Source organism: Mastigoproctus giganteus, chromosome 3, assembly GCF_048544385.1.
Source record: "Mastigoproctus giganteus isolate SK-2022 chromosome 3, ASM4854438v1, whole genome shotgun sequence".
Classification (NCBI taxonomy): domain Eukaryota; kingdom Metazoa; phylum Arthropoda; class Arachnida; order Uropygi; family Thelyphonidae; genus Mastigoproctus; species Mastigoproctus giganteus.
The window spans coordinates 212,734,316-212,748,251 of record NC_143577.1 but is presented as its reverse complement, the minus strand read 5'-3'; the positions used below and the strand labels follow the sequence as shown (position 1 = coordinate 212,748,251).

The 13,936-nt window shown below is 38.2% G+C and overlaps 1 protein-coding gene across 1 annotated transcript in view; it reads right to left on the bottom strand.

Moving 5' to 3' along the window:
* LOC150088665 (ectonucleoside triphosphate diphosphohydrolase 5-like) overlaps positions 1-12,770 on the bottom strand; it is a 188,671-nt gene extending 175,901 nt beyond the window's left edge. Inside the window, exon 1 of the mRNA XM_090369615.1 lies at positions 12,754-12,770. The gene's annotated coding sequence lies outside the window, so the exon portion shown is untranslated. The remainder of the gene's footprint in view (positions 1-12,753) is intronic.
* Positions 12,771-13,936: the final 1,166 nt, after the last annotated feature.

The following is a 13,936-nucleotide window of genomic DNA, read 5'->3' as shown; positions in this document are numbered from 1 at the left end:
CCGTACTTCAAGTGACTGTATGTGCCCCCCCATCACCATCTCAAGACCTTATCCTTGAAGTAGCAAACTGGATCCTGCATCAGCTGCAACCGGCCACTGTAAGCATCGTATGTGGTGACTTCAATCCACCCCCTCAACTTAATAACCTAAAGCAACTCACCTTCTTACCACAAATCTCTGCCTTGTCAGCGAACTCCCAACTCATGATCCTAACCAAGTTGATCTAATACTAGCCTCCATACCATGCATCATCGATAAAACCTTAGAGACGGTGCTCAACTCTGACCATGATGCACTTTTAATGCTATTTCAATTACCAACTAATCTCCATCTTCCAAATCGGCAGAACAAACCATGTCACATGTCAGCCCTACATTCCTGAACATACCGAGATGCATCGAGGCAGCGTCGTTAATCCCTTGGTCGACCCTAGTCATGTGATGTCTAGTTAGCCGTCACCCTCCTTACCAATTGGATTATATCTGTAACAAGCTATGCGGCCACAAGAAAGATCACAATTTCCCCTTACTCTAAAGCATGGTAGTCCCACGACCTGAAGAAGCGATTCGACCTCAAGCAACATCTACATAAATTGTGGAAGCAATCTCACAACGTTACGGACAGAATTGCCTACTCTAGAGCTCGAGCTGAGTTTAACCGCCAGAAATCCATAGCGATCAAATCGTACCTTGACAGGACCATACGCGTAGAGAAAGTTCCATATAAGGATGCCCCTTCAGGTTTTCCCTCTCAACTCGATCCCCAAAGCTGGCTTGACTACATCACTAGGTTTACCACCACTGTCAACCCAGAAGGCCAGCCCTTGCTACCAACATCTGACACCAGTTTTGACCCACTGACAACCATAATAATATCGAGACAAGAATTAATTAATGCCATCCATTCACTGCCAGCAACTTCTACTACTGGACCTGACTGGATTCCGCAATTTATGGTTATGAGCCTGAGTTCTTACATCCTGAAACCTCTGTTAAAAAAAAAAAAAAAAAAAAAGGTAAAGTGCAGCCATTATCAACCCACTGCAGGATGGACGCCTCCTCAACAATTCATGCTGAGGGAAAATGGACCATAATCTGCCACGCTGGTCCGGTGCGGGTTGGCAGATCGACCGTATTCAGCAGTTCAGCAGTCAGGGGCTTGAACCCCGATCTACTCAAAGAGCGTGTGCTACTGCACTCCCGCTCCTGACCACTCGGAGCTACGGAGCCATACTGAGTTAAAGATATGCAACCTCTGTTACATATCTTTAACTCAGTGCTCTCAAAGCACTGTTTCCCACACCAATGGAAGGAATACTTTGTCAAACTAAGGCCAAAAATTCGAGTTCCATCACTTGTGAAACACTACAGACCGATCTCAAATTCATCCTGTCTATTGAAACTGCTAGAAAAAATACTGCTCCCGATCCTCACTAAGCAAATCCTGCCAGACAGTCCTCCACAAATCCACTATGCACTCTCACACACATCAACTGTGACCAACCTTCTAGCAACAACAAATTATAATAGTAAGGCTACAACTATTATAATTTGATTCTTGAGCAATGTATATTCTTAACCCAAAGAACTATGTACATATTTATGCACTTCAATGTATATCCTTACTGTATGTATTGTGAAGCAAATGATTGTACATTCACTTAATGTTCTATATATGTAGTATACTAAAGTCGTTTCTCCATTTTCCTGTACTTTTTTTTTTTTTACACTTATTTATCATTTCTATTATTTATTTATGTATTTTGGTTCCTGAGGCAATAATGTCTCTGTAGTACAATGTTAACCCCTGGCCACTGTGCCGTGACTGGCTGTTGCAACTAATATTATGTAAATTGTCATTCTAAGTGTTGCAATAAAGATTCTTCATCTTCATCTTCATCTTCATTTTAAAATTGACAGAGGCCATTTACTAAACACATCTAACGCCTTTTGTAATTATTTATTCATGATACTATCATATGAATTAGTTCAAAACTGCATTCCGAAAAAATAAAATAAAATAAATTGAACTTCTTTATGACTTACCTCCATTAAAATTGTCCTTTACTTAATAAATTAAGCATAAAGGCTCTTTGCATGATATTTCATAATCCTCCTTTAATAATGAATAAGTAAAACATCAAACTACAATTATCATTAGCTGAAAAATAAACTTACCTTTTCAAGTACTGTACTGTATTCCTATGCACTTCCATCATGAAAGTAAATATCAAAGCACATTTGAGAAACGCGTTTGACACCTATTTCTTATGACACTGTTAAATGAATTACTTCGTAAAGAAATTCTAAAAAAAAAACAACAGCAAAAAGAGGAAACTCTTTATATATTTAAAGACTTGTTCCTTGTGGGTATATCGACACTGTTAAGAATAATGCGAAAATTTGTAGATGAAGTGGCGAAGGTCCAAAAATTTGCGCACGTAACAAGAAGAGGAAAGTTTTTTTTTTCACGTTTTAATAATATGTCCTTTATTTATGCATGGTGGCGCTCGGAAGCTAATTGGAGCAAACGACAAATGCCAGAGAACAGCCGCTTTGAATAGAAAGGTAATATAATTTTGTTATTTTTGCTTTAATTTAAAACATCCTTTTATTTAATTTTATATCGATCAGTTCAGTTATAATACCTTAGCATCTTATGAATAACTTTTGTTTTTAAATATTTATTGAAGGTATTAATGAAATGTGTAAACAAAAAAAAAAAAAAAAAAAAAAAAAGTGGAAACAGAAGCGAAACAAATAAAATTCTCTTAGCGATTAGAGAAGAAGAAGCTCTTTAAAAAAGCCCGTAAAATAAATACTTACCTTACATATAAGGCTATTAAATAAATAAATATCATCGTATCATATGACTAGTATACTGTGATTGCTAACTATTCTGTTAATCACGAATTCAGTTTGTAAAGAGAAATTTTTAGTTTACTATGGTATCCATGAATTTCTTATGACAAAACTAATAAACAGAAGGTAAAAAGTATGCGAGTTCCATTTAAAAAGAACTTTTTTCTCTTAAGCTATTTAAGTTTGATATGCGCGTTTAGTAACTACTGGCTGACCCCAGTATTTTAGCAAAAAATTAACAATTTTGATATACTCATCGTAACTCTACAATCTTAATATTTTTCCTCGTTTATAGCCAAGGAAACTGTGTTCTTTGTGAGAATCTCATTATTGCCAGCAGTATTCGAATATTAAGGTCTGAAGAGAAAGATGTTAATCCGAACTTGTGTATAGCAACGTTCATTTCAAAAATTTATCAAAATAAAATGAAATAAACGGTAATCATTATCTCCATTTCTGTGTCGGCCTTTTCCAATGTATTACATACGGGATCCGGAAAAGTGGCCCCTTGCATTTCGTCCCCAGCAGATAATGAGTAGGCTACAAAAATATAAATAATACACCTAATTTTTAATAATTCTAATTTATTTTGTTTTAATAGAATAAATGCACATTATTATTGTTTAAAACTCGAAGTATGCAATGCCTCTAAGGTAATCAATCACATTATGATTTTGAAAATCTTGGACTATTCTTTTGATTCTAGCAGAAATTGCAGCATACTTCTTGTTTCTCTGATTGCCTGAATTACCGGCAATTAGTTGTGTAATTTCGAAATTGTGCAGCCCCTGTTTTAAAGAATCAATGAATCGGTAAATATTTGGGAATAAAGTAGCACAAGTTTCCTGAAATCCCTTGTGCCACCCCTCCACGCCGTTGTTGGTACGTTGCTGATCATTCAGTGTTTGTGTGTAAACATTCCACAATTCGATGGCAAAAATGGGTAATTGCCGGCCTCTCCGCTGTCTTCTTCCAATATATGTATCTTCAAAGTAGTTTGCAATCACCATAGCTTCAATGGGGAAGTCATCAGCTTCAACTAAATCTTCAAATGCTTGAATAACGTTAGCAGGAGTAATAAATGCCAATGCCGGAATCATTCGGATCCAACGAGCAAATTCATGGTCTTGTTGATATCGGGCTTTTAAACCTTCATTCTGTACCTTTCGCCAAACGTTTTGGAAAAGATGAAAACAATCGGTATTTACAATACCAGGAAATTCTTGTTGCAAGGCTTGCATGGCACTTTGTTCGAAATCTGGGGTTGGAGACCCAGTTGTAGATTTTTAACTTCTTGAAGCAACTTGACGTATGTGGCACGAGTTTTGTTTGGCAGAAGCGCATAGACCACTAGAATAACTGCATTGAATTTAACCACATGAATTGTATAAAGCTGCTGGAAATGCGTGTGTACTGTGCTAAAAGTTCCATCAGAAACCACTCTTGGCTACGCGCCAATAACCGAAGATTGTTACTAGTGGAAAAAATAAGCATGCGACCTGGGAGCAGTTCATCCTGAGAATCATACATCAAAAACTGTTGTGCATTGCCATCGATAATAATTTCTTGATAATTTGTGGAATTACTAATTCCTGGAGATTGCTCGGTAAAGCAGAAGTACCATTGTTGCATCGAACATGACGAATGGTTCGTTTAAGTGAAGCCTTTTTCGGAAGTAATGCCGTGACATTGGCATGAGCCTCTGAAATTACTGATGCAACAATTTGCTGTGGCCGTTCGTTCGTGGTTGTTGCATGTTGCCGTATTTGACCAATCAATTGCAATGCTTCCGACCTTGCAGCTTGAGCTGCGTGGTTATGTTTAGTTACGACTTTCACAACTGGGCCTTCCAAACACGCCCTTCGCAGGTGGAACGTTTTTCACAAACCCAGATTCCATGTTGTTCATCTACAGTTCTCTTTGAAAACACGTAAATGTGGTTGTCATCATCTAGCAATTTTCTTTTGCCTCTTATTGATGGAACACTTTTTGCCATTGTACACACAGGACTAATCAATCAAGATGCAAAAATAATATGCAGATGTTGCACTGCCTGCCACGCTCAGCTTGTTCACGCGATGCACCGCCGATAATGAGGCGACGAAAACAGCTGTTTGTTTGTTTGTTATTTGGTTTTTAGGAGCATTAGCAACTAAGGCCATATTGCTCCGGGTTAGGCGATGGTCATTCCCTGACCTTTCCGCATTCGGTAGTGACGGGCTCGAACCCCGGTCTAATCAAGAAGCGTGTGGTACGCACTGCTGCTCCTTCCCACCTGGCTACGGAGGCGCCTCAACGAAAACAGAAAACGCGCGCTGTCCACTGCGCCAGGAAATGTGAGGAGAGCCAGATGCAGGAACTTTTATTGTTTGAATTTAGACAAATCAGAACAAAATTCACTTGTTACTGAAAAGACTACTATAAGATTAGTCACTGTTCCCTCCCCCCCCCATGTCCATCACTAACCACGTGACTGTCGCCCTCGTGGTCGAGTATGTATTCTTTTCATTGTGAAAGGATTAACAGTTCCAGTTAATCCTTTCACAATGGAAAGAGAACCCTGAAGACATACAAAAGGGGAGAAACTAGTTTAAAATCTACGTGACAATTTGTACACGAATGTAATTTTGAAAATTTGTTCGGAAAAAGTTAGAGCTATCGGAAGTTCAGTTCGAGTAATCGATTGACTTGGCCCATTATGGTCTTAGCTGCCAATGGGCCATAAAAAATTAAATCAAATCAAATGAAAATCGAGTAATCGAGAGAGTTCAACATTGAATCTCCACTAAAGGGGCTGGGACTTCAATAAAAATTCGAGTTATCGAGAGTTGACTGTATTTACATTTTTGTTGTTATTTGGTTTTTGGGAGCATTAGCAACTAAGGCCACATTGCTCCTGGGATATGCAGTAGTCATTTCCTGACCTTTCCGCATCCTCCGTATTTGGTGGTCACGGGCTCGAACCCCGGTCTGATCAAGAAACGTGTGCTACGCACTGCTGCTCCTGCCTACATTTTTGTAACCTACATATTATCCACTGGGGGCGAAATGTGCTGGGGCCAAATGTGGGAGGCGAAATGCGAGGGGTCACTTTTCCAGGAAAACAGGTAATCCCTTGATAGCATTAAATACAGTTTAGTGTCCTTACTAATTTTTCAAAGTACAGCGCGGCTGAATACTGCTGTATCATACACATCATATGAATCCGAAATTTGGCAAGCTATATCTGGTGTTAACGGCCTCCGTAGCCTAATAGTCAGGAGTACAGTGGTACACGCTCTTTGGGTAGACCGGGGTTCAAGCCCCTGACTACTAAATACAGTCGATCTGCCAATCCGCATTGGACCAGCATGGCAGATTATGCTCCGTTTCCCTCAACATGAATTGTTGAGGAGGCGTCCATCCAGCAGTGGATTGATAATGGCTGGCTGCAGTTTTTTTTTTTTTTTTTTAATCATCTGGTGTTAAATACGAGCTGAGCTGATTTTGGCGTTATTCAGAATTTTAAATTGGATATTCAATTTTATATTGGATATAATTTATTATGTTTGCGATTTACGTCATTTCTATTTTTATACAATATACAAGAAACTGTTAACTGTTTCTTGTATATTGTATAGCTGTTAACGAAGAACAGCTATGTTCATTTACAACAGTGTTCTTAACTAGTTAATAGTAAGGGGTTACTGTGGTACTTCTTCCAACGCCAGAGTAACCTTTTATTTCTAGTAATAAAAGAGGGGGTTAATAAATTGAGAGGTAAACGGTTACTTCTGATTTTGAAAAAGTACCACAGAATAAATAACAGGTAATCCCTTATTTATTGACTTTTTTATAGTATATCCATCCTGTATATTATTGTTCTGTGTTTACGGGTGGTTCCAGGATTTTTTAAAGGGGAGGAGGGCTAAAGCAGTGTTCCTAGGTATCATTAAGCTTTAATCATCATGTAGTATTAAAAAATCCCACGTTATTTTAATTATTGGAGGTCCGTAACTCCTTAGGCTCCACCTGAAAAAAATAAAATAAACCGGGGGGGAGGTAAGACTGGATAAACGAAATGGCCAAGGATCAGCGGCTTGCACATCCCACCCACCGATCGAGAATTCTTATTTAGGTAATATCGTAACTGAATTATGAAAATGCAACGGCTTGTTAGTTGGTGCATCAGCAACTGTGGCTATAATGCACTGTCTTGTTGGAGCATCAATCTCAGCTGTAATATATACTTATACAGGGTGATTCACTACCAGTGCGACAAACTTGCAGGAGGTGTAGGGGCCACAAAGAGGAATCGGAATCACATAGCATTTCAGGGTCCGAAATGCCTTCGTCATGCGGTAGAGGACGTTGAACGGGAGGTCGCGTGAACAGCGATCCCGCTGGAAGTCAGCATTTGCGAACCGTTTCTGTTGAAGAAACTAAGTAGCAAAAGTCCTCCGGAGTGGATAATCCGCAGGCTCCAATGATTGGATGCGTTGCAGATGGTATGAACACATTTGGTTTGTTGACAGTATCCTCCATACAGTGGATTGGGAAATACCCAATCGTTGGCCTATCGCTCGAGTACTCGTACTCGGATTGCCTTCTGCAAGACGTAGGACATTCTCCTCATTGTCTGACGTCCTCGTCGTTCGCTCTCGATTCATGGTACCTCTCGTGAAACAACCAGTCTCACGTAACCTTCTGTGCACGTGCGAAAATCGTATTATGAGGAGCATGCCTGTGCGGGAAACGTTCCTGGTACAAGCGCAGAGCGGCGCGCCCGTTACAGTCCGCAGCTCCATACGCTAGGTGCATATCGGCCAGTTCAATGTTTGAATACTCGTCCATCCTACTGCTTCGGGAACCGGTTCGCAAATGCTGACTTCCAGCGGAATCGCTGTTCACGCGACCTCCCGTTCAACGTCTACCGCATGACGAAGGCATTTCGAACCCTGCAATGTTATGTGATTCCGATTCGTCTTTGTGCCCCCTACACCTCCTGCAAGTTTGTCGCACTGGTAGTGAATCACCCTGTATATCAGTGACTATCATCTGTTCCCGGTTAAAAAAAAAACAAAAAGGATGGCCGAGTACACTTGAGTTTTTTTTTTTTTTTTTTTGTGTCAAAACAGTTACGGTTATGAGGCGTCAGTATTCTCTTCTCTAAATTACCTACGTACATTTGATGGCAGGGTTTGGAACCCCTTTTCTCGTGGGTGCCATTTTCGTCACACCTGTTAAAAAACTTCATGCGCAACATTTGGACAAATGTATGAATACAGAAATACGCAATTCGAATAGGTATCTACCACCAAAGTGACTAAGAAAATCTTCCCGTGTCCACTTGGTAGCACGCATGCCTACGGTTGCCAATTCCTGTTCTATTATCTGGTTTACTGGATGAAAAACCGGAGTTTTCCCTGGAATAAACCATTTAATGGAAATCGAACCCAGGCCATTTCTATAGGATATGAAACAGCAATAATGGTTCCTGCTTCGCTGCTCATAAAATGCTGAGTGTATTTACACTCAGGCCACTCAGGGAAACCACCTGTTTCCCTGAGCGGCCACTTTATCAGGTAAATCACCTAACTGCAAGTAGGTCTCCTTTACCCTCAACACAGCAGTTCATCATGGCATGGACTCAACTAGATGCCAAAAGCATTCCATGAGGATGCTGGTCTATATTGAATCAATTGTTTCCACAGTTGCTACAAATTGGATAGTTGTGGATCTTTACTCCGAAGCGATCGTTCCACTTCATTCTACAGGTGCTCAATTGGATTGAGATCTGGTAACAGAGGAGACTACCGCAGTAGGCTGAATTCATTCTTATGTACTTAGAACCAGCTGTTCACAATTCTGGCCTTGTGATATGGCGCATCGTGCTATTGGAAGAACTCATTGTGATTATTTGGAAATTGTGTCTAGTCCGAAACAATTTCCAAATAACCTCTGACATCCAAATGGTATCGAGAGCCCAATATGCACCACGAAAACATTCATACATCATTACTCTGCTATCACCAGCCTTCAGTGTTGATACCTTGTGGGATGGGTAGGATTCATGCTGTTTTCGCGATATCCTGCTCCTCCAATCAGAATGAACAACAGGAACCGGGATTTGTTAAACCATGCAACGTTTTTTTTTTTTTTTTTTTAATCTTCCGTTGTCCAGTGTTGGCGCACCTGAGCTCACTGTAACCGTACCTTATTTTTTTTCTGACAGGACTGGAACTCTGTTCGGTCATCGGCTGTGATACCCAATCTGTCACAAGCTACGACTAGTTGTGCTTTCTGAAATTCCTCTTTGGTTACCACTGTTTTACTGAGTTGTTATTTGACTAACTGTAGCCTTTCTATTACCCTGCACAAGTCTTGTCAGCTTCTGGTCCAGTAACTAACAAATACCCAGACAACACTGACCGCAGGATCAATGTTGTCTGCGTATTAGTTGATTAATGGACCAATCTTAGTACAACAGAGACACAATCGTACAGTAAAACTTCAGTAGGGTTGCATTTTCCGAGATACTCATTACCATACCACGTTCAAAATCACTTAAATCTTTTTTCTTGTCTATTTTCTTATTGAATTGAACACATACAGCATTTATACTTATCTGCTCATCTGTTTCCCATAGGCCCAGAATGATTTAAACGCGTTACTACTGTAGTAGCTTCCATTAAGCCATAAATCGCTCAGTGCTTGGAATCGACTAGACAATAGCAATATCATCATTATTTTCGCCAGCCTAATTAGAGAACAGCTCATTATTTTCCATTGTTTTTGCTCGGAAAACGTTATTAGTTGTATGAAGTGTTTATTAATTATACTAATTATTGTGTCATGTGTATCAGGTAGTGATGACATAAACATAATTGAGATTCATAATCGATAATAAACAATAAGAAGACGAGGGGAAAATAAATAAATAAATATATATATATCTGATAATTAAAATAAATATGATATTTAAATAAAATCATCAGCCAGTAGTACGGCAATAATGCAGAGCGAAATGAAACGCAAAATAATATAAAATAAACAAACAGGGAAGGGAAAGTAGAGATAATAGGACAAAAAGGTAGTCGATAATCCCCTGTATAATTAGTCAATTAAGTCATTAAACCCAATTAATAAAAAACGATATAAATTTAAATAATGCCAATTATAAATAATTTAGCGGTACCGCCCTTGAAGGTACCAGTTCCAAAAGACGTGAAATTTCACCAAAAAAGGGTTAAAGAAACTACCAAAAAACTAAAATATCAAAATAATAGACTGACCATCATGCCCCATATCGACAGAGGACCACGAGGCCAATAATGGTCATGGAATTGCTGCATTTCAATCGTCATACAAATCATCGCAAAGGCAGAAATATCGAAGAACCAAACCACCCCTCCATTCTCCGATAGATCAACCAATGCAGAGGATTTGCATGGCGGTGGTCCTTATGCAGCGAAAAATAATCTATAGAACAGACAGCACTCTTGATCAGAGCCACACCACTGACATAAAGCAAGCTTAACCAGCTTATATAATAGAAAGGAAAAGAATAGATGGCGGCACAGGTGCTGCTTATTTAGCATATCAACCCACCACTACCACTAATTTATATTATGTGAGGTAAAAGTAATAAAAATAAATAAATATGGCTATGTAGCTATCATTAGAGGCAGCAAATGCACATCCTCCACATGATGCCTAATTATATCTGATAATTAAAATAAATATGATATTTAAATAAAATCATCAGCCAGTAGTACGGCAATAATGCAGAGCGAAATGAAACGCAAAATAATATAAAATAAACAAACAGGGAAGGGAAAGTAGAGATAATAGGACAAAAAGGTAGTCGATAATCCCCTGTATAATTTAGTCAATTAAGTCATTAAACCCAATTAATAAAAAACGATATAAATTTAAATAATGCCAATTATAAATAATTTAGCGGTACCGCCCTTGAAGGTACCAGTTCCAAAAGACGTGAAATTTCACCAAAAAAGGGTTAAAGAAACTACCAAAAAACTAAAATATCAAAATAATAGACTGACCATCATGCCCCATATCGACAGAGGACCACGAGGCCAATAATGGTCATGGAATCGCTGCATTTCAATCGTCATACAAATCATCGCAAAGGCAGAAATATCGAAGAACCAAACCACCCCTCCATTCTCCGATAGATCAACCAATGCAGAGGATTTGCATGGCGGTGGTCCTTATGCAGCGAAAAATAATCTATAGAACAGACAACACTCTTGATCAGAGCCACACCACTGACATAAAGCAAGCTTAACCAGCTTATATAATAGAAAGGAAAAGAATAGATGGCGGCACAGGTGCTGCTTATTTAGCATATCAACTTATTTAGCATATCTACTTTTATCTATGTGCTGTCTTTTTCTATTCTTCTTACCTCATGAACTATTAGAGTAATTCGAGGGGGATTGAGGTACTATCCCTTTTCTTAAACCCTTTTTCCGTTCTCCTTTTTTAGCTTTAGCTACTGTACCACCCATTAATATGATGCTATTGGTTCTCAATTGCCTCTACTTTTCGTTGTGTTTTAGCTATCGGTCGGGCTAAAGTCATCTAGCCTGTTAACTACCACAAATTTACACCTATTGTTAACTACCACAAAATTCTATTTGTTTAACTTTAACTTAAACCTTCCACCCCAATGATATCTTTTATCACCATTCGGCAACGTTTAACAGGCAGATGATATCAGACACTGATAGCTCAGTTAATTATAGGAGGACACATTGAAAGGGTTAGCCCTTGAAAAAGTCCCTTTCATTGTGTTACTATCTCCTATAATTAACATACCATACTTATTTATGTTATCTTCTACCTTTATGATTTATCTATTATATTATATTATTTTCTCTACTCTATTCTATTTATATGTATCCTTTCCAGGTTTGAACTAAGGACCAGTAATGGCTAGTATAGCGTTCTGTTGCCACTAACTTATCTATTACTTGCTTTTAACATATTAAGACTGATGTAATGTTTTATCATGTTATTCTTGATGGCATTAATCAGCTCTTCTCCTTTTAGTATTTTTAGTATTTCTCTCGCTCCTAGATTCTATGGTTTAGTTATTTATAAATTCTGTTCACGTATTCTATTTGCTCGCTATATATATATATATATATATATATATATATATATATATTCTGTGTGATGTGTCTGAGTAATTTAAGTTGTATAAGCCCATTGGTCGTTTTAACAATCGTTGAATATCATTTTTCAGTACCCCCGTTTGTATCATAGAACAACTATGATACGAACTATGACACAACCTCGTTTTCATTCTAACGGTTTCAGTAAAAAAACTCAGAATTGTGCAACTTTTCGGACCTTGTCTAGCAATATCTGTGTGATAAACACTTCACTGAGATAAAGGCCAAGTGTGTACACCTGGTACTTTCATGAAAATGTCGCGGCTGACTGGCAGCACGATACTTGAAAAAACTCTTTTTTCTGGTCCTGCCTCTGTTCTCCATCCCCACGCACCGCTCTCAGTTTGGTCTACATATCTCTTCTCTGCATACCCATACGTCACTGCGTACTGACCAATGACTTGTTAAGAACACACCAAAATAACAATGAATAAAATAATAATTTTTACCTAGAACAAAAAAAAAAATTATAGGCAGAAAATCATCATAACTCATTCTAGTAATAAATGCGCGTTTATAGATAATAGAACCAACTGGTTTCATTCATTTTTAAAAGTAGCCACGAGAAAAATGTTAACAATGAAAAAAAAATAATATAAAGCAAATCGTTACTAGATGGCGCAGCAGAACTATTTGTCTTCTCGCTGTTGTTACTCTATATCTATATGGAGAAAGTGCATGCACTTTAACGCATGGAAAGTGTACGTCACCTGTTATCGCACTCCGCCTGTGATACTGAATGAGCTCTTTCGTTACACTGAGTCACCGTATCGCTGTCTGTGAGCTCTCTCTCGGCCTCCCAGATATCAGGCATTGAGCAAGAGCAGTCAGTGCGCCCTATCCCAACGGATTTTTGCGTCACCCTTTACTCAGATGTGCTTCATTGGTGCGTGAGGTCTTACCGTTCGCTTCACTTGTTTCACAATATGACTAAGCTTGAAAACGCATAGATTAACCATGTGTCATACAAGTACAGAGAGTAATAGTAATAGTATTCGCCATGTAGTGCAAGGAAGCTACAGGCTTTTGCTGCACTGGCAAAAAAAAAAAAAAAAAAACCAACCATGCATGATAGACATGCTTCTAAAGCTTTCTGTCTACCTGAAGAAAGCGTCTGATTTGTCATTCTGTTGCCACGATATCTGTTGCATTGTCTAGGGATATTTCATTTTTGATTTATTTTTCGATTTATGCTATAATTCCATGTAAATCTGAACCATGGTTGCATCCAAACCGTCTCTCGTGGGCGGGGTTGGGGGAAGATTTATGAACCAGTAGAGCGGAATCAAGCAGTATTTGATATGAGCAGGAAAAGTGTTGGAATAGCCCCTTCAGGTTTCTCCAGTTTGACGTTAATGTAAACCCTCTAAAGGGAGAGAAGAAGTTATTCGTCGCCCAGTCCATATATATTCCCGAATTTTTTCAAATCTCACCACCTCATGCAGTTAACATGCATTTTTTATTATTATTGATGTGGCTTGAAGTTTTTAAAATTTCAACCTTTTTTCGGATATATTTTATCAATTTTTGATTTTTTTTTTTTTTTTTTTTTTGTTTTAGCGTTTTTATACTTTTCTTTATTCTTTCTTAAAGAACTACACTTTTTCAGTTTTTATATTCTTTCCCTTCTAAAAGGTCTGCATACTACTGATCGGCAACCATGCTTCATAAAGGATGGTTCAGAAATCCACCAAACTTCGGGAACGTATTGAAAAATGCCTTCTTGGTGAGTTAAAGCTCTTACTAACTTCTGCTAGTCAAATAAGAGCAGAAAAACAATCTTTGAAGTAATCTATATTTTTTAATAATATTTTATATATATCTTTTATTTATTTATTATAATATTATTATTTATTATTATATATATTTTTTTTTTTCGTTTTACACAAAACA